The sequence below is a fragment of the Bidens hawaiensis genome, unplaced genomic scaffold (genome assembly GCF_021521415.1).
Source record: "Bidens hawaiensis isolate Kalapana, Puna unplaced genomic scaffold, B.hawaiensis_p1.1 tig00002572_1, whole genome shotgun sequence".
NCBI classification, from domain to species: domain Eukaryota; kingdom Viridiplantae; phylum Streptophyta; class Magnoliopsida; order Asterales; family Asteraceae; genus Bidens; species Bidens hawaiensis.
The window spans coordinates 3,010,982-3,037,695 of record NW_027491140.1 but is presented as its reverse complement, the minus strand read 5'-3'; the positions used below and the strand labels follow the sequence as shown (position 1 = coordinate 3,037,695).

General features: G+C 38.8%; 1 protein-coding gene and 1 pseudogene across 1 annotated transcript in view; one reads left to right on the top strand and one right to left on the bottom strand.

Annotated features, from left to right (window-relative positions):
• The window catches only part of LOC143620514 (putative galacturonosyltransferase 9), a 96,857-nt gene that overhangs the window by 20,893 nt on the left and 49,250 nt on the right, over nt 1-26,714 (top strand). The gene's annotated exons all lie outside the window — the stretch shown is intronic.
• On the bottom strand, nt 16,059-17,293 carry LOC143620494 (uncharacterized; annotated as a pseudogene).

The window sequence follows — 26,714 nt, the reverse complement described above, 5'->3', positions numbered from 1 at the left end:
TTCTGAGCAGAGCGTGTTCGGTGCACGAGCTTACATTGAGGTGCCCATCCTTATATTCGACGCGTAGCCGTATGAGTGTATTATAAGGTTACCATCCTCGGGCGTATTTGGAGGTGCCCAACCTTATTTTCGGTGTGTAGCCGTATGTTTTTGCATTAATATATGTGCAGTTGTTTAATGCAAATCATATTCACTCAAACTTTTTATTTTGTTTGTCATATATATATATATATACTAGTTTTAGAGCCCGTGTCATACACGGGATAATTCAAATTATAAAACTATAAGCAAAACAAATAATTATATAGCGTATATGAAAAAAATATATTACATCTATGCTTGTATCTATACAATGTGTACATAAATTGATTTTATTTATATCACAAAATGATTTTTTTAAATGAACTTAATAAAAAAAATGCATGTGCAAAAACGTACCCGAGAATGCTTCTTTCTATTGAAAAATTCGTTCTCGGTGTCATATATGTATAATTGAAAGAATTTTGGTTATGAACCAATTTCGGAAATAAGACTTCTCATACGATAGTAGTTCTAACCATTCAGCCTAAATACAAAAGGAGCGTTACCTTTATTGATATATTTATCAATTTACCACCCATCAAAGGAAAGTAGAACTTTAAATTGTAACAATGGATGTTCTTCAAGAACTATGTTTTTCTGAGCTACACCATGAAAAAGATTTTGATAAGTTTCAGAGAGTTTCTCGACTTTGTCATAATGACAACATAAAAAATAACACGTTAACCAATTCAATTTTGATAATATTCTGTTTCATTTGAGCATAATTTTGCATGACATGTTTCCCATATAACATTCTGATCATAATTGAAGAAAAAATTAATGCTGACATAAATATTTCAAATTTGATAAAAGTTAAGCATTAATAGGTATGGGGGTAGCATGTCGAAAGTGTTCGCAATCTTTTCTTAAATTTTAATAGTTTAGGGAAAAATAGTTAGTTTGCCAAATCCCGAACCTTTTGATTATTTCAAAAAATGCCCTTAAAAATAAATTTGAAACCCGAATCATGTTTAAAATTCTAACTTTCATACTTTTAACATTTTAAAGTCAACACTTTGAACCCATAACAAATTTGATGATAAATCTATTTTGCATTCTCAAACTTTTAAAAATACTCAAAAATTTTTATTTTCGAACCATAACAACAAATTTTGACTCAAATTTAGTTAACTTGTACCAAACAATCTATTTACCAACTTTTGGCCCATAAATCAAATTTAAGTTCCACAAAAAAACCCGAAACAACTTCATTTGAGAGACATGATTTGTTGTTGATTTTTGAAATTCACCAAGTATTTTGAAATATATAGTAAAATAATATGTTAATATTTATGTTTATAAAAATATATAGATATTATATAAATATAGTGTAAAGGAAAAATGAATAATTATTGATTTATTACATATATTATGACATATTAGGTTTGGAGGGAAAAAATTGTAAGAATTAACCAAAACATGACAAGTGTCCACATTTATTTTTCTTTATTAGAATAGGTAGATATCCATAATCAATATGAGTCAAAAGTTGGAGGTTGTTGTGAAAACTTGTGATGTAATTCACTTACTTGAAGAACTTGTAGCCGACCATGTGCTATGGTTCTGACGTGCGGGTGTTCCTTTGTTGAAGACGTTGAAGGATTAGTTTCGCGGCTCTGACGAAAGACTTTATGTGCTTTTTGAGAAGTGAGGAAGAGGGGGGGGGGGGTTAGAATGCAAATAATGAAAATCCTTGTCTTATTCAGAGCAACTAATATGCCCGTCGTTTTAGTTGAAGAGGCCTAAGTTAAGTCGTTCTTCAGCCAGAGATACGCATAATAAGACCCGTCTAAGTTTGTAGATTTGAAAAGGTCGCTTGGCTAGGATGGTGTAGCATGGCGTAATGATGCCCCAATGGTAATCGGTGATATCCCGCCGGAGCGCAAATGTAACCCACGGAAGCTGCAAGCACGGTAGGGACCCGTAGTTATTGGTGTGGACCCGCCGAAGTGTGCATATGACTACGGAGACCGGTTGTAACACCCCGACCGATGGCGGATTATACATCGGGGCGCCACGTATTGTTTCATTACTCGTGACACTATTTGGGTGTCAATATTTAATAAATACATTTTCATTGCGCACGCGCAGAACACAAATCGTAAAGTAACATAAATCATATCATAACTCAAAATATTCAAATAACATAATTTGTCTTGTTACATTTTAATCTAGGTCCAAAGAAAAAGAAAACATCCTACGTGTCCTTGAGATTCCCAAAAGCAGCTACAGCAAACCTGAACATGTGTTAAAATAAAACGTCAACACTTGCGTGTCGGTGGGAAATCAAGTTTAATAGATATAAATAGATAATAACAAACATTGCGCGCAACATGTGCTTAACTGGAGTTTAACATAGGGTGTAATCAGATTGTGATCAAGCCTTAGATCATAGCTCATAGTTCAATCCGTGCTCCCAATTGAGCACAAAAACAAGAAATCATACGTGCATGTGTAACAAAACAAGAAAACCGTAAACGATAGGTCTCCCGTGTTCATCTAATGGATCCATGAAAACTTCGGAATAGGCCGTCAAAGCGGTTAATGAGTCACACATACAAATAAACAGCCAAGTAAACGTCCATAACACATGGGGTTTTGCGCACATAAATTTCATAAACAAGTTAAGACTCAAGTTGTACGAACACATGAACATCTCAAAACATTAAAAATAAAAGGGGATTAAGTACGAGATTACTCACCTGAAAAAGGTGTTTTGAAAGATAATGCAAGAATCCAATTTTTAAACAAGCACAAGTTAACCTATAAATAAGAGGTTATTGGTTTAACGATTGGTTTTCATGTCTTGAATATATGCAGTATCGATTTTTGTTAGTTAAACAAATTAAAACAAAATATATATATTTATTTACCGAGATTTCGGGCAGTACAGAAGAGAAGACGGAGGCAAAGAGAGGAGTGGCGCTGCTGGGGAACGACGGCAGAAAGCAAAGGGAGAAAGATTTGGGGAGTGTTTAAGTGTAGTGTGTGTAGTGTTAAAAGAAAATAGTTTTATTTATAGGAAAAAACCCAAGGGAACACAATCCCTTGAAAAGGGGAAAAGATCTTATCAAATCAAGCAAAAGATATTAAAAAGCACAAGAAAACAAAAGCAAAAGATATCAAAAGATATGCCGGCAGCTGCAGGGGATGGGGAAAGCTGACAGGTTACAGGTCAAAGCATGGGAGGTGTCAGATAAAACACTGTTCAAGACATGCAAAAGAAGATTTCAAAAGATTATGTCAGTCACTTTTTCTGTCAACCAATAGGATTGGTGCGCATGCTGCGCCGAAAGTGGCTTTTCGGACAGATGTCGGAACTGACCTACAGTGCTCATACAAAAGATAAGATATTTCAAAAACATACAGGCTGACCTAAACAGAAGAAAAGACTTAAGGTCTAGCGCGAGAAAACTCGAGCGCGCGCGAGGGCGGAGGCAGACAGAGAACAATTCTTAGCGCGCCGCGGGAAGAACTATAATCCTTAGCGCGTCGCGGGAAGAACTACAATTCTTAGCGCGCCGCGGGAAGAACTATAATCCTTAGCGCGCCGCGGGAAGAACTACCATTCTTAGCGCGCTGCGGGAACAGTTTGCCTCGCGTATCGCAGGAACAGTTGGTCTTCGCGCAGGCTTCCTTGTAAGGAGTCTGGCGCGTGGAGCTGCGCAGACATCCTTAGGCGGGAAGAACCAAAGGACAAGCAAAGAATTAAGAGAAAAAGGGTTCAAGGCTTAAGGGTTAAGCAGAGGGGCGGGACGGCGACAAGAGAGAAAAAGAGGCGGGACGGCGGAAAGGAATTAATATAAAAATATATATATATATAATTTATTTAATGTTAATTTTACAAAGATTAATAATCAAATTTTAAATCATAAAAAGAATCGGATTCGAAAACGGGTACCTGGGTCGGGTCGGATTTGGGCAGTTGTCACAGTCTCCCCTACTTTAAGAAATTTCGTCCCGAAATTTATCTCGAAGTAGGATGCGCAGAGAAAAGGTGCGGGTACTTGATCTTCATTTGATCTTCCCTTTCCCAAGTGAACTCGGCTCCGCGCTTGGACTGCCAACGAACTTTGACAATAGGGATGCGACTGCGCTTGGTTTGCTTCACTTCGCGATCCATAATCTCAACAGGCTTCTCAACGAAATGCATAGACTCATCAACTTGAACTTCATCAAGTGGTATGTGGAGGTTCTCGTCAGCTAAACATTTCTTGAGATTGGATACATGGAAAGTTGGATGCACATTGCTGAGCGCGGGCGGCAGGTCCAGTTTGTAGGCAACTTTTCCCACCCTCGCAAGAATCTTGAATGGTCCAACATAACGAGGTGCAAGCTTACCTTTCTTCCCAAAGCGGACAACACCCTTCCAGGGCGACACTTTGAGGAGAACAAGATCACCAACTAGAAATTCGAGAGGCTTCCGCCTGCGATCTGCGTAACACTTCTGTCGGCTTCTGGCAGTCAGCAGATGATCACGGATCTTGGCGATTTTATCGGTTGTCTCTTGAACTAGTTCGGGTCCTGTGATTTGAACTTCACCCACTTCGCTCCAACAAATCGGCGAGCGGCACTTTCGACCATAAAGTGCTTCAAATGGGGCCATACCGATGCTGGAATGATAGCTGTTATTATAAGAGAACTCGATCAGGGGTAGGTGTGAATCCCAATTACCTCCAAAATCAAGAACACAAGATCGGAGCATATCCTCAAGGGTTTGGATGGTTCGCTCAGACTGTCCGTCAGTCTGAGGATGATATGCAGTACTCATGTCCAAACGAGTTCCTAACGCAGTTTGGAGGGATTTCCAAAAGCGAGATATAAAACGGCCATCGCGATCGGATATGATGCTCAAGGGAGTACCATGACGGCAGACAATTTCTTTAACATATAGATGCGCAAGTTGTTCAACACGGTAGGTTTCACGAATGGGCAGAAAGTGGGCAGACTTGGTCAATCGATCCACTATTACCCAAATGCTATCATGTTTGCTTGCGGTCAAGGGTAACTTGGTGATAAATTCCATTGCTATACTTTCCCATTTCCACGTAGGAATTTCAGGTTGTTCGAGCAAACCAGATGGGCGTTGATGTTCAGCTTTTACCTTAGAACAAGTTAGGCATTTAGCTACGAACACAGCAATATCCTTTTTCATACCAGGCCACCAATAAGAAAGGCGCAAATCTTTGTACATTTTGTCAGCACCAGGATGAATGGAATATCGAGTTTTGTGCGCTTCACTCAGTATGACAGAGCGAAGATTCTCATCATTGGGGATCCAGATGCGATTGAGATAACAGAGTATTCCGTTCAGGTTAGGGACTAGATGTACTTCTGCACCACACGCTAACTCGGCGCGTAGGTTGCCTTTGCTGATCGATGCGCGCTGCGCGTTGCGAATGCGCCATTCAAGATCGTTTTGGATCGGCGCGAAACGAAGCTGCGTGCGTGGCAAGATACAGTTGAGTTGGCTGGGTTTGCGGCTGAGCGCATCGGCTACCACATTAGCCTTTCCAGGGTGATATCGGATCTCACAATCGTAATCGCTGATGAGTTCGTTCCATCGGCGTTGTCTCATGTTAAGTTCCTTTTGATCAAAAATGTGCTGAAGGCTTTTATGGTCCGTGTAAATGATACACTTAGTCCCATAGAGGTAGTGTCTCCAGATTTTTAAGGAAAATACAACTGCACCAAGTTCGAGGTCGTGAGTCGTATAATTCTTTTCATGAATTTTAAGTTGCCTAGACGCGTAAGCGATAACCTTGCCTCGTTGCATAAGTACACAACCGAGACCTTGGTTGGAGGCATCACAATAAACGACAAAGTCGTCAGTACCCTCAGGTAACGCTAGAACAGGAGCTTCGCACAACACTCGCTTGAGCGTTTGAAAGGCTTCTTCTTGCTTAGAGCCCCAAACATACGGTTTGCCTTTGTGCGTTAATGCTGTTAAAGGCAAGGCGATTTTTGAGAAGTTCGAAATGAATCGCCGGTAGTAACCAGCTAAGCCCAAAAAGGAACGGATTTCGGTAGGAGTGGACGGTGTAATCCAGTTCTTGATTGCTTCAATCTTGGATGGGTCGACATGAATACCCAACTTGTTTACAACATGACCAAGAAACTGTACTTCATCCGACCAAAACTCACACTTGGAGAGTTTGGCATAGAGTTGTTCGGTTCGAAGCTTTTGTAACACCAACTGAAGATGTTGTTCATGCTCGGCCTTGGTTTTGGAATATACCAGAACGTCATCAATAAACACGATCACGAATCGGTCCAAGAAAGACCTACACACCCGGTTCATTAGATCCATGAAAACAGCGGGTGCGTTGGTTAAACCGAAGGGCATGACCAAGAATTCAAAATGACCGTAGCGGGTTCGAAAAGCAGTCTTGGGAATATCCTCTTCGCGGATACGCAACTGGTGATAGCCAGAACGGAGATCGATCTTGGAGAAACAAGAGGCACCTTGGAGTTGGTCAAAGAGGTCGTCAATACGCGGTAAGGGATACCGGTTCTTAATGGTGAGCTTGTTCAGCTCGCGGTAATCGATACACATGCGAAACGAACCGTCTTTCTTTTTAACGAACAACACCGGAGCACCCCATGGCGAAGAGCTAGGGCGAATGAATCCTTTACCGGTCAACTCTTGAAGTTGACTTGCTAATTCTTGCATTTCAGCGGGTGCAAGTCGATAAGGAGATTTGGCTACGGGGGATGCACCAGGGACAAGATCAACACGAAACTCGACTTCCCGAGCGGGAGGTAAACCAGAAAGATCATCGGGAAAGACTTCAGGAAAGTCACGCACGATGGGGATTTCAGAAAGTTTCTTCTTTCCTTCATCGGGTTTGACCACATTAGCTAAGAACGCGACACATTTCTTCCGCAAAAGTCTTCGGGCTTCAGAGCATGACATAAGTTTAAGGCCGTTAGATGGTTTCTCGCCGTAGATATGAAGATCTTGACCATTTTCCCGAGGAATGCGAATCAACTTCTTGGCGCAGATTACTTCGGCGCGATTTTGCGAGAGCCAGTCCATTCCAATAATAACATCAAAACTTCCAAGAGGCATGGGTATGAGGTCGATTAGAAAATCATGTTCATTAAGGTTAAGCGTGCAATCTTTGATCACGGAGTTTATTAAAATAGTTTCACCATTAGCCAATTCAACTGAAACGTTTTCGTTTAAGTTTACTCGCGGTCGCGCAAGTTTTTGTTCAAATGCGCGAGAAATAAAACTTCTATCGGCGCCAGTATCAAAAAGTATAGATGCATATTGTCCGTTAAGTAAAAATGTACCATTAACCACGTCATTATTCGCTTGCGCTTGGTGCGCGGTTATATTAAAAGCTCGTCCGCGCGTCACTTGGTTTGAAATTTGGTTAACCGGATTAGCTTGCGTAATTTGTACTTGCAGTCTCGGGCACGCGTTCCGGAAATGACTGGGGTCACCGCAGTTATAGCACGACCTGGGTCGTGGATTAGGGTATGTTGGTTGTGGGTTTAGCGGGTAAGTTGGTGGTGTTTGCGCGATTGGGTTGGCGGGAAGGACTCTACATTTCTCAGCAGTGTGACCAGTACGGCCACATCGGTTACATTGTCGACACGGGACTTGAGTTGGATGGTGAAGTCTACAGGTTGGGCAAAAGGGTTGGTTTCCTGTGTAAGGCTTCTTAGTTGACGGGGCAGGGAGTGCGGGATTGGTTAAGGCATAGTTATGGACTACAGGGGGTGTTGGGTAGGTTGACGGTGGGTTAGGAGCGTGTACTGGAGGTTGGTAGGCGGGTTGCTGGACAACGAGCGGGTTGGTAAGCGCGTAGGCTTGATGTTTGCTCCTGCGCTTGAGGTTGTTACGGTTTGAGGGTTCTGGCTTGGTTTCTGCTGGTTCATGGACAGTCTTGGTGAGTTTGGTCTTTTCGGCTCCCCGCGGGAACAGGGTTCCTGCCCTGACATGGTTGTCGCTGAGTACAGCGGCCAACTCGATGGCGTCAGAGAGGGTTGCTGGGTTCCTGGCCCATACAGAATCTTGAATTTCCATGGGGAGACCCCCAAGAAACTTCTCGATGGCTCGGCGGGAAGGGGTAACTAGGTGTGGGACAAGCAAACTTAGTTCGTGGAAGCGCGTAGCGTACTCGCGCGCTTCGCCACTGTACTGCTTCAAGTTCCAAAATTCCTCCTCAAGGCGCTTTATTTCGTTGGGAGGGCAGAATTCTCTAGTCAAAAGTTCCTTGAATTCCTCCCAGAGCATGCTAGAAGCAGCCTCTGCGCCACGCGCGTGAGCTACTCCGTTCCACCAAGTAAGCGCCCTTGATTCTAGGACACTTGAGGCGTATAAGGTTCGTCGGTCTGGAGGGCATTGGGTATGGAGGAAGGTGTTCTCAATTTTCTCGAGCCATTGGAGCATTACGGTGGCTCCTTCAAGCCCTGTGAATTTCGGAGGGTTACCCGCATTAAAGGATTTAATATTGTATCCGGAGGGGTTGGTATTGTTTTGGTTTAAGGCTTGGGCTATTGCGGCGGCCATTTCCTGGGAACGACGCTGCATACGTCTGCGCGAGGCTTCTCTCCTCTGATGACGGCGAAATAGCGGAGGCATTCTATAAAAGTTTTAGTTTTTGTTAATATCTGGGTATGGGAAATCGTTTTAGCGCAAAGTATATCGTCGTAAAGCTTGTTTCGCGGAGTTAAATGCTATCAAATTTTGAAGTAAGATATGAATTAAATGCAAACTTAATACAGGTAATAAATTCGAATTGAAAATCGACAATTCATGCATCACCATGACTTTCCGAGTTCTCAATTTTAAAATATCGAGTAAACGAGCATTGAAGGTTGACAATTCATGTATCACCATGACTTTTCAAATCTTCAATTTAAAATATCGAGCAAATGAATATTGGAAATTGACAATTCATGTATCACCATGACTTTTCAAATATTCAATTTAAAATATCGAGCAAATGAATATTGGAGATTGACAATTCATGTATCACCATGACTTTTCAAATCTTCAATTTAAAACATAAAGTTAATGGTAATTGAAAATCAACTATTCATGTACCACCATGACTTCTCGGATTTTCAATCCCCACAACGAACGAATATGCAAGTAAAGAAACAAATTGAAATTTAACAATAAAAATCGAAAGATCGCGAAATAAACATGAAATCATGTGCTGCGTATGCGCAAGCATATTTTATAAATATCGAGTAATTAACAATTAGCGCGCATACATGAGATATTTCTCATGCGCGAGAAGGGACTCTTAGGTATTCTAGGTCGTTACGTCTAACCACCTATCCTAAAGTCACGGAGCTCTGATACCAATCTGTAACACCCCGACCGATGGCGGATTATACATCGGGGCGCCACGTATTGTTTCATTACTCGTGACACTATTTGGGTGTCAATATTTAATAAATACATTTTCATTGCGCACGCGCAGAACAAAAATCGTAAAGTAACATAAATCATATCATAACTCAAAATATTCAAATAGCATAATTTGTCTTGTTACATTTTAATCTAGGTCCAAAGAAAAAGAAAACATCCTACGTGTCCTTGAGATTCCCAAAAGCAGCTACAGCAAACCTGAACATGTGTTAAAATAAAACGTCAACACTTGCGTGTCGGTGAGAAATCAAGTTTAATAGATATAAATAGATAATAACAAACATTGCGCGCAACATGTGCTTAACTGGAGTTTAACATAGGGTGTAATCAGATTGTGATCAAGCCTTAGATCATAGCTCATAGTTCAATCCGTGCTCCCAATTGAGCACAAAAACAAGAAATCATACGTGCATGTGTAACAAAACAAGAAAACCGTAAACGATAGGTCTCCCGTGTTCATCTAATGGATCCATGAAAACTTCGGAATAGGCCGTCAAAGCGGTTAATGAGTCACACATACAAATAAACAGCCAAGTAAACGTCCATAACACATGGGGTTTTGCGCACATAAATTTCATAAACAAGTTAAGACTCAAGTTGTACGAACACATGAACATCCCAAAACATTAAAAATAAAAGGGGATTAAGTACGAGATTACTCACCTGAAAAAGGTGTGTTGAAAGATAATGCAAGAATCCAATTTTTAAACAAGCACAAGTTAACCTATAAATAAGAGGTTATTGGTTTAACGATTGGTTTTCATGTCTTGAATATATGCAGTATCGATTTTTGTTAGTTAAACAAATTAAAACAAAATATATATATTTATTTACCGAGATTTCGGGCAGTACAGAAGAGAAGACGGAGGCAAAGAGAGGAGTGGCGCTGCTGGGGAACGACGGCAGAAAGCAAAGGGAGAAAGATTTGGGGAGTGTTTAAGTGTAGTGTGTGTAGTGTTAAAAGAAAATAGTTTTATTTATAGGAAAAAACCCAAGGGAACACAATCCCTTGAAAAGGGGAAAAGATCTTATCAAATCAAGCAAAAGATATTAAAAAGCACAAGAAAACAAAAGCAAAAGATATCAAAAGATATGCCGACAGCTGCAGGGGATGGGGAAAGCTGACAGGTTACAGGTCAAAGCATGGGAGGTGTCAGATAAAACACTGTTCAAGACATGCAAAAGAAGATTTCAAAAGATTATGTCAGTCACTTTTTCTGTCAACCAATAGGATTGGTGCGCATGCTGCGCCGAAAGTGGCTTTTCGGACAGATGTCGGAACTGACCTACAGTGCTCATACAAAAGATAAGATATTTCAAAAACATACAGGCTGACCTAAACAGAAGAAAAGACTTAAGGTCTAGCGCGAGAAGACTCGAGCGCGCGCGAGGGCGGAGGCAGACAGAGAACAATTCTTAGCGCGCCGCGGGAAGAACTACAATTCTTAGCGCGCCGCGGGAAGAACTATAATCCTTAGCGCGTCGCGGGAAGAACTACAATTCTTAGCGCGCCGCGGGAAGAACTATAATCCTTAGCGCGCCGCGGGAAGAACTACCATTCTTAGCGCGCTGCGGGAACAGTTTGCCTCGCGTATCGCAGGAACAGTTGGTCTTCGCGCAGGCTTCCTTGTAAGGAGTCTGGCGCGTGGAGCTGCGCAGACATCCTTAGGCGGGAAGAACCAAATGACAAGCAAAGAATTAAGAGAAAAAGGGTTCAAGGCTTAAGGGTTAAGCAGAGGGGCGGGACGACGACAAGAGAGAAAAAGAGGCGGGACGGCGACAAGAGAGAAGAAGAGGCGGGACGGCGACAAGAGAGAAGAAGAGGCGGGACGGCGACAAGAGAGAAGAAGAGGCGGGACGGCGACAAGAGAGAAAAAGAGGCGGGACGGCGACAAGAGAGAAAAAGAGGCGGGACGGCGGAAAGGAATTAATATAAATATATATATATATATATATATATAATTTATTTAATGTTAATTTTACAAAGATTAATAATCAAATTTTAAATCATAAAAAGAATCGGATTCGAAAACGGGTACCTGGGTCGGGTCGGATTTGGGCAGTTGTCACAGTCTCCCCTACTTTAAGAAATTTCGTCCCGAAATTTATCTCGAAGTAGGATGCGCAGAGAAAAGGTGCGGGTACTTGATCTTCATTTGATCTTCCCTTTCCCAAGTGAACTCGGCTCCGCGCTTGGACTGCCAACGAACTTTGACAATAGGGATGCGACTGCGCTTGGTTTGCTTCACTTCGCGATCCATAATCTCAACAGGCTTTGGGCAGTTGTCACACCGGTGGTGATCTGCCGGCATGCGGTAGTGACCTACGGTTAATGGCATAGACCTTATATGGGGAGCTCAATGGCCATCATCATGGAACCCTAACCTTATTAGGCCAAGCTTGGTTAAGGGCTACCTCCACAACCCCCCCAACCCATTAGGCTTTGGTTAGTAGGCAATAATAATATAACAAAACCGACACCTAATGTAATAAGTAAAATGTCATGCCGACTCGGAGTTTTCGTATTGTATTCGTTTATGTTTAACCCGAATCGGAAATGTAAATCGGATCTTTGGTATGAATAAAAACTTGCATTTATTAGTACTAGCCCGTTTAAATATTAAAAACCTCATATCAGGAGTTTCACATGTCCGTTTAATCTGATTCTAGTTGCATTATTCTCGGTTTTAATTCTAATTTATTGTCTCCAAGTTTCAGGTTCATTTGTGTCAGATCAGTCAGCACATTAAAGACTCGAACTTTCTTTATTATTATTATTATTATTATTATTATTATTATTATTATTATTATTATTATTATTATTATTATTATTATCTCTAACTCACTTATTTGTTAAGATGGGTAATCACTGCCTATTTTACTGATTTTCAAACTGTTTTGGGGACTTTATGCTTACCGACTTCGTATTTATATATTACATTTAACTAGCAAATCATGATTTGTTGTGTTGAATGATTTAATGCTACTTGCAACTTGTTTATTCGCATTCAGAGAGGTCCATCATAATCACATGAAAGTATGATCATACGCCATATTTGTAGCCAAAGCCCGATTCGCAAGGCAATGGTCAATCGATACTATTATTTTTATTTCTTCCTTCTTAGTAGCCAAAGCCCGATTTGCAAGGCAGTAGTCAACAGTCACACCCCGACTTAGGGCCTAGGCGTCTGACTCTCAGTTGGTACCTGTTTTGTAAATATATCAGAGTTTATGGGTTAATTTTAGCGGGAGATTTTAAGTTATTATAACATTAATTTACATTGAAAATTTACTTGGGAATTAAATACCCAAGTATTTGTTTACAAAATATTAGTTTGTACATTACAAGGATTTTATAATCAAAATCGAGCCATCTTGTACTTGCAAGCTTCCTTGCTATTTGCTACTGAACTTAGTTACCTACAATGTGGGAATAAAATACGTCAGCTATGTGCTGGTGAAACGTTGACTCTAAAAGCATTTAAACAACAATCATAATACAAATTTAGTTTTCTTTACAAGCTCAGCGGGTATATTTCTATTCCCGGTATTTATAACACTGCCCTACACACACACAAGTTTCTCCGAGCCACGTAGCCCATACCGGAGAACTAGTTATAACTGTCAACCCGTGGCCACGTAGCCTTCGAATGTTAGGTTAAACAATTATGTCTGGATCCATACACATGTGTAATCGGTCTGAGTTGTTTTTATTCTCTAATTTGTATCACAATGTTTTAGAGATCACGTAATCTCATGTAAACGTTTCTCAGACTCTCTAAGACAAACAACCTGTTTATCTTATAGAGTATAAATATGTTTTGACTGTTTATAAAGGTTTAACGTATTCACCTGTACCGTTGGTGTGTTTGTTGATAAACCTTCTTGTGAATGTGAATGATGTTAACCTATAAATAAATAGGTTTGTATGATTACCTTGATGGTATTTCTTGATTAGACTGCAGACTGTAAGTCTGGTTTTAACCTTGCTTTGGTTTGTGAATGTTTGCATTTGAAATCATATCTGTTTTGTGTGACATTTGATATAGCATGCTTTGGCCTAATAGGTTCTGACACGTTGGTCAGTTTCTCCAGGTAAGTAAACGGTCCCGGGGTTGATTGGGATTTGTATGAATTACTTTCCTTAGGCAAGAAACTCACTACAAGTGATATCCCCCTTCCAGTTACTACATACCCGTCAAAATATAATTTTGTGTAACATTACTTTTTATAGAAGTAACGTTTGTTGAAAACCTTTTGTGAATGCTTTAAAAATCTTTTCAAGGTTAAAAGGCCATCGCCTTGACTAAGTCTAAGACTATTAGGTGTGGATGCCATTTTGTTTCTCACTCTATTGTGCCACGTCAGCGCCACATCATACCATACTTCACCCCACTATCTTTTACAATACCATGGAAATGGTCACCAATTTACCACTTCTTTCATTTATCAAATAAAATAATAATATTTATATTACAAAATTTTAATATAACTAAAATTAATTTAATACAACTAAAATTAAATCTTAAATAAAAATAAAGTTACATTTATTGAAAAAATAACAAGAAATAAAAATTACTTACTCTAAAACGCAAAATAAGAAAAAAAAACGCAACTAAGCATATTTGTTGGCGATTTAAGCTTGCAACGCCTCCAATGCTTGTTTATGCTTTTCGTCCGTGACGTCAATGTTAGTTTGGAGAATTTCAAAGTCCTTTCTCATCGCCGCCTCCTCTTCCTGCTTCCTCACCTCCTCCATCATTTTTCTTTCATTTTGAGTTTTCGCTCCTCAATTTCCGTATAGTTGGTGTTAAACGTATCTAACTTGTTTGAAAACGATTCCAATATATCCGCCGTAAAATACAATGACAAGCTTCCGGCCGCTCGTTTGCTTTTGTCCCGCTCGGGAGGGCGGATAGGTTCATTTATGTCTAGGATGTCATCAACATCATCCATGCTGTGATCTTGTTGACAACGAGCGTCGGAATCGATTGAGACGAAATCGTTATCTACGGATGTCTTTGTGCGTTTCGAACCGCCAATAACACCACCACCATTAATATACCCAGCCACGGTGGGCATCGCCCTCCATTTCGGTTTATCCTTTACAACGAGCCAAATCGAAAGGTGAGTAAAATTTGCTCCCTCAATCATGGTTGCAAAAGTCGCTAGGCGGACCCGAGGCGGCCAACTGGGGAGTTGGGTGTACTCGGAGTACTCGAGGAGTACTCGGAGAGTACTCGGAATTGGTAATTATAAAGAAAATTAATTTTTGAATATTTTATATACGTCAAATATTTTAAGTATACTAATATTTACAATAAAATAAGTAAATATCAATATAAATAAGAGAAATACATTTTTAAATCGTAAATTATTCTAAAATTTGCTAATCATTAACTAATTATGTTTTATTTTTAAGTCAAAATCGGCCCAAGTTGGCTGACTAGATGTGATTTTGGTTTAGGTTGACCACATTTGATCGGTTCTTAGTAACTTGGCGGAGTTGAAGAAACTCTCATTGGCACCATACCTTGTAGCGAGTATTCGGAGAGTACTCGGCCTTGGAGACCTACTTTTACAACATTTCCCTCAATGCTAAAGTATTTCTCTTGCGCTTTCGTCATAATGATGTCATCGCTCCAACCGCTTTTCGGGTTCTTGCAAAGGTTGTTGTGGATACCGGTAAATCGTGCGGCTCGTCTACTCAACTCACATCACTTCGTGTTGATTTGATGAGTAGTTCGATACTCTTCACGGTTTTGAACTTCATGAAACCGTTTAGTAACGGTTTTGTAAAAAGCTATTCGTTTACGCGAGTTACCGATAACCTACACAAATAATACGTTTATGCTTTGTTAAGATTTAAAAAATTATTAATAAAGATAAAATTAAACTTACCGAGTCCTCCGAAACGTTGACCAGTGCTTCTTCCTCCGCGGTAGTCCAACGCTGACTCACGGCCAGGCCGGATCCTTCTTGTACATCTTTATTTTTGGTTCTTTCGGTAGTTTTTCGATTAGTAACTTTAGATGGTTGAGTGTCGGATATCGATTGAGTGTCGGGAATCGTTTGAGAGTTTGGTATTGGTTGAGAGTCGGGTACATGTTGAGATTCAGGTATTGGTTGAGAATCAGGTATCGGTTGATAACCGGGAAACTCGCTTGCACCGGGCATCAGTGTTATTGCAAATGCCCGTTGTTGCGCCCGTTGGAATGGCGGAACTCAAAGCCAAATAGGCGACTCAAACGCTGGTCGATAAACGTCGTTTCCAAACGGGTGTTGTGAGTTGTTTACATTAATTGTTTGAGAAATGATTTAAGCTTAGAAACAGTGAGGTGCTTGATTTTTTAAAAGGTTTTCAAATTATCCCGTTGTACATACAACGGTTGAAAATTAATTAAATGGGAGTGGGGGTAGTTGGTGGTTAAAAGGACGATTTTGAAACCAAATTAAGTTGTTGATATTTTCTATTACAATAATATATAACCAAAAGTAATTATTAGTATAACTAAAATTAAAACTTGAATATAGCAAAACTAAAATTACATCCATTAAACTTAATTTAATTTAAAAAATACGACTAATTCATAGGTAGGTCGTAAATATAATCAACTAAATCCGACTTAAGGTTATGATGCGTTTCCACGTCACGAATTTCTTGATAGTTTATTGTTCTTTGTTCATTGCTAGCTTCTTGTTGTTGATTATCCATTTCAATGTATGTACAAATCACCTTGCCTTTTTCTTCTGTCATCATATTGTGTAATATGATACACGCATACATTACAGTTGTTAGCCTTTTGGGTTCCCAAGCTCGTGCTAGGTTAGCTATTATATGTCATTTTTTTAAGCACACCAAATGCTTGCTTAATATTCTCTCTCGCTTCTTCTTGAGCTTTTCCGAATACCTTACATTTTTCACCGATTGGATTTGAATATGAGTCTATTAACAAGGCATAATCATGGTAAATACCATCAACAAGATAATAGCCATATTTGTATTCTACTCCATCAATCTTAAAAGAAGAATCAGGTGCTACCCCGCTTTCAATGTCATTGAATAATGGTGACTGTTCCAAAACATTTAAGTCGTTATTCAAACCAGCAACAACAAAATACGCATGCCATATCCACAGATCTTGTGAAGCTACTACTTCCAAAGCCACTGTTGGATGATGATGATCACCTCTCATGTACAGACCTCTCCAAGCAGTTGGACAATTAAACCACTCCCAATGCATACAATCCAAGCTACCAAGCATTCCCGGGAATCCGTGTTTAGATTCATGTGCTTTGTATAATTGTTGAATGTCATTCAAATTGGGTTTCCTCAAATATTTGTTCCCATAAATCTTGATGACACGCTTACAAGATTTGTACATGCTTTCTCATGTTGTTCTCTCTACAATTCTCAAATATTCGTCCCAAGCGTCAGATGTTGTCCCATACGCCATTTGGCGTAGTGCAGCAGTGCATTTTTGGTAGGTTGTATAACCTAAACGTCCTCTCGCATCCATCGATTGTCTAAAGAACGGGTGGTACGCTTCTAAATCTTTAGCTATCTTTATGAATAATTCTTTGCTCAAACGAAAACGTCTCTTAAACATTTTTTTCGTCATATACCGGATTGTCGTCAAAGTAATCAGCTACTAGGCGCTCGTGGCCCGCTTCATGGTCTTTGTTCAAAGTAGCTCTTCTTGTTTTCTGTGTTGAATTTTCGCACTCGTCGGTTACTGTAGCGGTTGCAGCAGACACGATTTTGTGAATAAAAAGCGGAACGAACGAACTCGACTCGTCATCGGATGCAAAAACCATCTTTGTTGGGAGAAATTTGTAAGTTTTGATATGGAAAAAAAAAAAGAGAAAGAGGGGGTTTATAGGTTTTTTTAATTATATCTTATTAAAAAAAGAAAAAAAACTAACCGTTTAACAACGGTTACATGAGATTAAAATAAGCTTTTTTTTTCTTTTCGGAAGTGGGGTTTTGGAATTGGTCACATGCATATATGGAATAAACAATTATTTATTCCCTTCGAGTTTGCAAAGAACAGCGGAAATTTGAGTGACGATTTCCGATTCAGAAGTTCACCACCATCGGTGCCAATTTGAGTGGGGTGGTGTTCACCGCCGGCACCACCTACCACATCAATTTCCATACCTTGCAGCCTAAGCTATTCATAATGTACTTGAAATAACTTAAACTTTGTACCTTATCGGACACTCAGGAATGCTAATAATAAGAAAAGAGTGATAGCTTGATAGGCAGGGTCTCGTTTCTAGCACGCTTAACTGATCAACAAGGCGTCGGGACCAAAATACTTGCACAAATCTCGAGAAAATAGGGTCTCGACACGTCACAGCGATCGGGTACGCTTCCCTATGCTAAGTGTGTGTAAATGGATGTGAGTTTTGGGATGAAATGACTCAAACCTGTCACTTCCCTTTTATAGCCAAAATTTGGCAATTTCACTTAGCACGAAGGACACAACTCATAGCGGTTCGCGTCGGGCGAAGCAACAACCTGCCACTTCTTAACACCTGGCATGTACAATTGTGCCACGTGTTGACACGTGTACTCGATTATTTAACAGGGTTTCGCATAGCGTGAAGGATTACTTCGCGTAGCGCGAACTGGTTCTACCTCGGATTTTGTGCTGGTTATTTTGCGTAGCGCGAAGGGATTGTCATTAATACATCGCGTAGCACGAAGAATAGAAAATTCAGAATTTTTGTTTTAAATCCCTAAACTTTTGAATATTGACATTTTTGGCTAAAATTTATGTTGAAATTTTCATGGTGTTACATCCTCCCCACCTTCTAAATAATCTCGTCCTCGAGAGTTATTGAAATAGATGTGGGTATTTTCTTTTCATTTCCGAATCGAGTTCCCATGTATATTCAGGTCTACGCCTTGAGTCCCAACGGACTTTCACTAACTTGAGTCATTTGCATTTGAGAAACTTAATCATACTGTCTTCAATCTGAATTGGTTGTTCCACAAACTTAAGCTTTTCATTGACCTCAACATCTTTTAATGGTATTGCAAGAGTTTCATCGACTAAACACTTGCGTAAATTTGATACATGAAACACGTCATGTATGCCTTTCATTTCCTCAGGTAATTCCAGTCGATATGCAACTTGTCCTATTCTTTCAAGTATTTTGAATGGTCCTACAAATCGCGGACTCAATATTCTTTCTTTCCAAATCGTACTACACCTTTCCAAGGTGATATTTTAAATAGTACTTTATTTTCTACTTGAAACTCTAATGGTTTGCGGCGAACATCTGAATAAATTTTCTGTCTATCTTTTGCCGCTTTCAATCGTTCTCAGATTTGAATTACATGATCAGTGGTTTTTTGAATGATTTCAGGTCCTGATAATTGGTCGCCTCCAGTCTCTGACCAACATACGGGCGCTCCACATTTCCGTCCGTATAACGCCTCAAACGGTGCCATTTGGATACTCTTATGATAACTATTGGTATAAGAGAATCCCATTAGAGATAAATGAGTATCCCAACTACCTCCTAGGTCAATAACACATGCACGAAGCATATCCTCCAACGTTTGGATAGTACGTTCACTTTATCAATCAGTTTGAGGGCTATACGTAGTGCTTAAATTTAATCGCATTCCCATTGCTTTTTGAAAACTTGCCCGAAAATTTAGAAGTGAAACGATTATCTCTATATGAAATGATGGATAGTGGCACACCATGAAAAGATACAATATTCTTGACGTATAATTGTGCTAACTTATCCATGCTGAATGATTCTTGCATTGGAATGAAATGGGCAGATTTAGTCAGCCTGGCTACAATAACCCAAAGAGCATCATTTTGGCGATAATTCTTCGGTAATTCCATAATAAAACCATGGTTATCATAGCTCATTTCCATATTGGGGTTTCTGGCTGTTGTAATGATCTTATCGGCTTTTGGTGTTCAGCTTTTACTCTCGAACATGTTACCCATTTAGCAACATATATGGCAATGCCCTTTTTCATAGAAATCCACCAATAATCGTTTCTCAAATTATGATACATCTTATCACTTCCTGGATGCATCATGTATTTTGATTTGTGAGCTTCCTCAAGAATTTTAGCTCTTAAATTGTAACACCCCAACCCGGAGCAGGCTGACGTGTCACTATTACGGATATCATAGACCAAACAAAAACCATTTAAATGAAATGAAAAGAATCCCATGGCAACCAAAAGAGTTAAAAACACTGAAAGAAATTCTAAGTCAAATTTATTAAATGCTTAAATAAAAGAAGATTAAATCAAGTCCTTATTCTTGAGCTTCATTTTACTCTCATCACTGATCTCCCCGATTTCCCGAATTACCTGTTAGCAAATAAGACAGACACAAACAAGAAAATACGGCTGAGCCAAAAATTGCCCAGTAACGGAGAGAACAATAGTACAGGTAAAGGCATACATAAGACAAAACACATACTGAAATAAAACTGAAACTATTGCGGATATAAAACCACGTTTTAGACCGAACTATAATTAGATGCGAACATAATCAGATACACGATCGGGACGTAATCTGAATATACTCAAATTTAATCGAATGCAGATACACATATCAAAACGGACCAGAAATATAGCGAAACAAAATATAATTACTAAAATACACGACGATGACGTTAAAATAAATAGGTCGTGTAATACGGAAGCACCCAGAGCCTAAACAGAGGGGTACACAGCTAGCTAGTCCATGCACCAAGGAGACGGTGTGGGTGGCGTGCACACATTGTTCCATCTCAAACAGAAGTCAGGAGTCAGGAGTCGGAGCTAAGATCGATCTATACGCCTCTAAGTGGCCAAGGTACTACATGAGTACTTTCAGAGACGCCGTGAACTTTGATTACGCACTGTCACGATAAGTGCCATGTCGTTGACGCCCCAACGACAAGTCAGAAATGCTCGGGTAACAGAGTACTGAACTAAAGTCGTATAACTAAAAGATATTTAAACAGGAACATGCAATAATGAATTCAAAATATATATAACCTATTGCATGCTATAAAATTAATATAACCATATCATACGAATAAACCGAACTAGATAACAAAAATCCGCACTACGAAGTGACGGACATCGAATATAAAATGGACTAGAACCAATACTATGAGTGAAGAAAAACAGAATCCGTACCTTAATTTAACGAGCAAAGGGAAAGTAAATAAAATACGGTAGTTCTCAAGTCGTGCTAGCACCTATATTATAAATTCCTTAAATCAGGTTTATGGGTCTTCAGTTTGGTTGTCATGTTACTTGACAACCACGGTTCTGGCGACGGAAACATTTGGGAACTTTTAATTAATTACTTTATATATATATTGTTGTATTTTACTTACTAACCAGTTTCCAAAATCATGGAATTATCATTGCCATCACAACTTAGTTGGAAATATTCAATATCCGAATTACCTACCACTTGATTAGTCAATTGTTGTTATATGACCCTGACCCAACTTCTTAAATATTATTTACTCACATACATATATTCTTGAAAATAGATTCAATTAATTACTCTTATTAAACAAATAAACAAAGTTAGAAACTAAACAATTATGGAGTTTATGTGCCTAGGAATCCAAAGCTACATTTAGTGACCTTATCATCTTGAGGTCTAAACACCATCTTTTAGTCTACGGAACCATGAAGATAAAGTTGACAAATAAAAACCAAAACAAGCCAACAGCCGAAACAAGATTTATTAACATCATTAATAGTATGTTTTCTTTGTAAATTGAGTTTTGGATTATGCCATAGTCGCCAGAACGGGTGATCACCGAAATCGAATATCGGACTTTTAAGCATCGGATCGGAAGTGTTACCTCAAAATTCGAACAGCAGATAATGAGGAAGCAGCGGTGGTTCACCTTCGTAGTCACGTGACGATAACTGTCTCCACTAAAACAGAGAGGTCAATGGTTGTCTTCGGCAGCAGCGGTGGCGGCGGTGGTTGGCGATAACAATAGTCGGCGATAGTTGAAAAGAACCGAACCAATGGTGAGATAGCAGCAGCTGTGGTTAACTACAGCGGTGACAGAAAGCGGCGAGGAGGGTGGCGAAGGTCGCCGTTTTCCGGCGACGAGTTGCAGGTCGGCGGTAAGGGTGAATCTCAATTGGGTTTTTTTTTTTTTTTGAAGAATGAAAGGATTATATATTATATATAACGAATCGTACACAATAAGTTAATTCAAAATTTAAATTTATTTTGTGATAATGAGGTTTTAGATATTGTTATTGATTGAGAAGTTAAAATTCTTGTCATTCTTATAAATCAGTTTATTTCAATCTTATTTCTTGTTTTAATTTATTTATTTAATTAGATTATCATATCAGTCTATTTTCTTTTTTTTTTTAATCAATGAAGATTCGTTGGAATTGTTATCGTATATAAATATATTTACGAGTTATAACCACAATCAAATTCCTAAATAAGTTAGTTGTTTGTTGCTCAAGTTTTCGCTGGAATGTTACAAGTTGTAAACTTGCTCAAACTCAAATTCTTAAATTTCATATTTTATTCAAAACACTCATCCGTTGATGTTATTATTATTATTATTAATTATACCATTTACAGTTTAAAATAATATTTATATTAAAATTATGGTTATTCGTTTGTTATCTAATACAAAAGTTTGGGTTATTATATAAATATCCAACCATCGGTACCCAGATTCTTTTTCCTAACCTGAGTATTCATCATCGCCCTTAACTAATTGATCTATAGTACCATTCTCTTTTTTAGCCTTGATATTTCCCTCTTCTAGTGCTAACTTCTGAGCTTCTTTAATTAGATTGATCAAGTCTACTTTAAGTTCCAATCTAAGGGCTCGAACTCTTTGGGTTTATCATGCTCTTTTCTACTTAAAGCATCTGCAACAATGTTGGCTTTTCTTTCATGGTATACAATCTCAAAATCATAATCATTGAGACTCTCCATCCAACGCCTTTGTCTCTTATTCAATTATTTCTGATCGAAAATATGCTTCAGACTCTTGTGATCAGTATATGTTGTGAATTTAACACCATACAATAGTGTCGCCATACCTTTAATGCAAAGATTATAGCGCCTAATTCAAGATCACGTGTGGTGTAAGTTTTCTCATGAACTTTCAATTGTCTAGAAGCATATGCAATGACTTTCTCCCTTTGCATTGAAACGCATCCGATACCAGTATGCGAAGCATCATAGTATATGGTAAAGTTATCTAGACCTTCAGGCAAGGCCAAGATAAGTGCATTTGTTAATTTATGTTTTAGTGTTTCAAATGCTTCCTCTTGTTTTGGTCCCCATTCAAATTTGACAGATTTTCTAGTGAGTGAAGTTAAAGGGACAGCTATTCTTGAGAAATTTTGAATAAACCTTCGATAATATCCAGCTAGTCTTATAAAACTCTTAACTTGAGTTGGTGTCTTGGGTTTCTCCCATTTGGTAAGGCTTCTATCTTCGTTGGATCAACTTGAATACCTTTTGCATTTACAATGTGACCAAGAAATTGAACTCCGATAACCAAAATTCACACATAGAGAATTTGGCATATAACTTTTCTTTCCTTAAGGTTTCTTGCATAACCTTTAGATGAACTTGATGATCTTCTTTGGATTTGGAATATATGAGAATATCATCGATAAACACAATAAAAAACTTATCAAGATATGGCTTGCAGATTCAGTTCATCATATCCATAAAAGCTGCCGGAGCATTAGTGAGTCCGAAAGGCATAACGGTGAATTCATAATGTCCGTACCTTGTTCTAAATGGTGTATTTGGTATACCTTCTTCCTGTACCTTTAATTGATGATATCCTGACCTAAGATCAATTTTTGAAAAATAACTTGCTCCTTGAAGTTGATCGAACAGATCGTCGATTTTTAGAAGCGGATATCTATTTTCAATTGTGACTTTGTTTAGCTCACGATAGTCTATAAACATTCTCAATGAACCATCATCTTTTTAGAAAACAATATCGGAGCTCCCCATGGTGAAGAACTTGGTCTTATAAATCCTTTTTCTAACAACTCATCCAGTTGTTTCTTCAGTTCCTTTATTTCGGTGGGTGCTAATCTATATGGACACTTAGCTATTGGTGAGGTTCCTTGTATTAGATCAATTCTAAATTCTACTCCCTGATCTGGTGGAATTGCTGGTAGTTTATCAGGAAATACATCCTTGAATTCAGAAACAACTGGTACTTCTTACATTTTCTTTGATTTAGGTTCCTTGGTTAAATAGGCCATGAATGCAAGACATCCCTCACCTAAGCAACGGTTGGCTTTTATCTTTGAAATTATTCCAACCTTTCCTGCTAAATGAATGGTTTTATTATTTGGTACTCGGACCACAGTTGCCTTATCATCACATAAGATACGAGCTTAATTAGTTGATAACCAATCCAAACCTAAGACTACATCAAAACCTGCTAATGTCATGGGTAACAATAGTACAGGTATGACATGATCAGCTAAGGAAATTGTCACATTGTCTTAGGCCTTAGTTATCTTAATCAAATTTCCATTGGCAGTTTCAACTTCATAATGATTATTTAATTTAACTAGAGATTCATGTAATAGACTACAAAATTTATAATCTATGAAACTTTTGTTAGCACCTGAGTCAAACAAAACTCTAGCATAAACATTATTGATAGGAAACGTACCGGTAATCACGTCTGGTATCTCTGTAGCCTTCTGACTGTCGAGTAAAAAGACGCGGGCATTCCCTTTCTTAGCAGTTGTCCTGACACCACTCCCACTTGCACCTGCTGTTGTAACCATTGGTTTCTTCTTCGAGCACTCAGTACTAAAGTGTCCCTTCTCTCCACAATCAAAACAAACTATTGTCTTCTCTTACAATCAGCTTCAGTATGACCAGTCTTCTTACAGAAGTTACATGTCATAGTATGAGCTAGTCGTAAGCACTTCCCATAGTGTCTCCTACCACACGATTTGCATATCAGATGAGTATACATAAACGTCCTCTCTCTCTTCTTCTTCTCAACTTTCTTTGTTTTTCCTCCAACTGGTTGCTTTTCATTATTCTTCTTTCTTTCGTCCCTATTTCTTGTCATACCATCCATCAAATATCCAACTAGCTCCATGGCGGATTCAGTTGTCGATGGCATGAGTGAACGATCCAAATCACTAATTTCAATTGGCAGCCCATAAATGTATCGAGTCACTTTGTTAAATTCAGGGATGACCAAATGTGGAACAACCCTACAGTACTCAAGAAACTTTGTATTATACTCTTTAAGATTTGTTCCTACGACTCGGTGGTTCCATAACGTTGTTTGAATTTGATCCGTCTCGTGGAACGGGCAAAACTTCTTCAAAATCATTTCTTTAAACACTTTCTATTCCAAGTTATATAGATTTTCTCTACCCTTAATCTTGATAAAGGTATTCCACCACTCTAATGCCTCTCCCTTAAACATCTAGGAGGTATACTGAACCTTCTCTTTCTCGGTGCATTTACTAATAATCACGATTGATTCCATTTCCTCCAACCAACGGAGGGTCACAATTTCACCTTTGTCACCATAAAACTCCTTTGGATTATAAACTTTGAAAACCTTGAAATCACATCCTTCTTGTATTTTCAGTTTCTTAGTTTTGTCACGTAGCTCATTTTCAGCAGTCGAGCTAGGATAACTTTCTTTTTTCTCTTTTCTAATTCGTTCTTTTCAGATTCTTTCTTTTCAGTTTCTTTCTTTTCAGTTTCTTTCTTTGTCTCTCTTATAGATTATATGTAACATCTCGGATTTTTCAAACCCGTATTCGTTTACGTTTAACCCGTCCCGGGAACGTTTTTAGATCTTTGTTATTAATCAAAATAACATATTTAAAAGTATTAAAGATTTACATATTTATTTTATACCCCTTATACTTTCCATGTTACTCATTTCTTATTTTAATCATAAAAGGTTCAATATTTAGCCAATTTTCTAACTACAAGGACCAAACTTGTCAAAAAATGAAACTTCTCACCCTTAGGGTGGGGCACCGCGCAATGAGACCCCCATAGTGTGGCCACGCGGCGCGGTGGTGAACCTTATCAGATCGTTAAGTTGTTATCTTTTTCTAGTTCGTTTTTAGTATGTAAATCGCTTATTTTTTGCACAAATAAAGTAAATTAAGCCCCAAGAAAAGGAATATAACTAAAATACAAGTCCATATTCATTACTTACTGATCAAGCACGAAATCTACAAGTTATTTCATTGATTTAGTCATTTTATACTTATTCGGTTACTTAAACGAGCAAACTAACCAAATTGGTTCGTTTTTGCATATATTATATAAACAAACCTCATATCATCTGTCATAAACTTTTCTCATACCCTAATATATCATTCTCAGCCATCACCCTCCTTTCTCTCTCCTTAAACTCTTCGGTTTTTGCATTATTATTGAAGATACAAGCAGTGTTTTTAAAACAGGACCGGTTCGGCCGGTCGGACCGGGATTCGGTCACCCGACCGGTCCGGTTCGATATAGTTCGCTCCTTTCTCAAAAAACCGGCCGGTCCGATCTGGTTCACCAACTAGCACATTGCGGAAGCGTGAAACGGGAATGTAACAGACACCTCTGGTATCAACACATTGTTTATAAAGAAACATTACAAACTAATTTACAATATATTACATTTCCTTGTTTTATTATTGTTTTACAGTCTAGGTGATACAAACCAAACTAGTTCGTTAACTATACGATCTTACAACTAACTTCCTTGCTTCTATTCACATAGCATCAACCACACACCTTGGGCAAGTAACACAGCAAATCATTCCGATTTAGGTACACCTGAAAAGCAGTTTAAAACGGGTCAACTACTAGAGTTGGTGAGTTTCACGAGTTTCAAGGAAACAGTTATGAGTATTCACAACACTTGTAATCATGAAATAAGTATGTATGTATGTAAATGATGTAATTATGCTAAGTTACAGTGAAGCCTTGACTGTATGTGCTGCGTGCATCCATTTCCCATGCTCAATCAACCACTGTGGCTCCCCTTCCGCCCACAACATGCCCCGGTAGCTATGTTTAACACTACATAGCATGTTTGTATAAATATGGTCATGTGCAAACGGCGCTATGTGACACGGTAACCAGGACGATTCCGTTTGGGTTTGTCAAACCAATAGTACTATTCACAAGCCACCGGCTCGAAGTTAATCATTGTGATCGTGGGGACTTTCGTGTGTTAG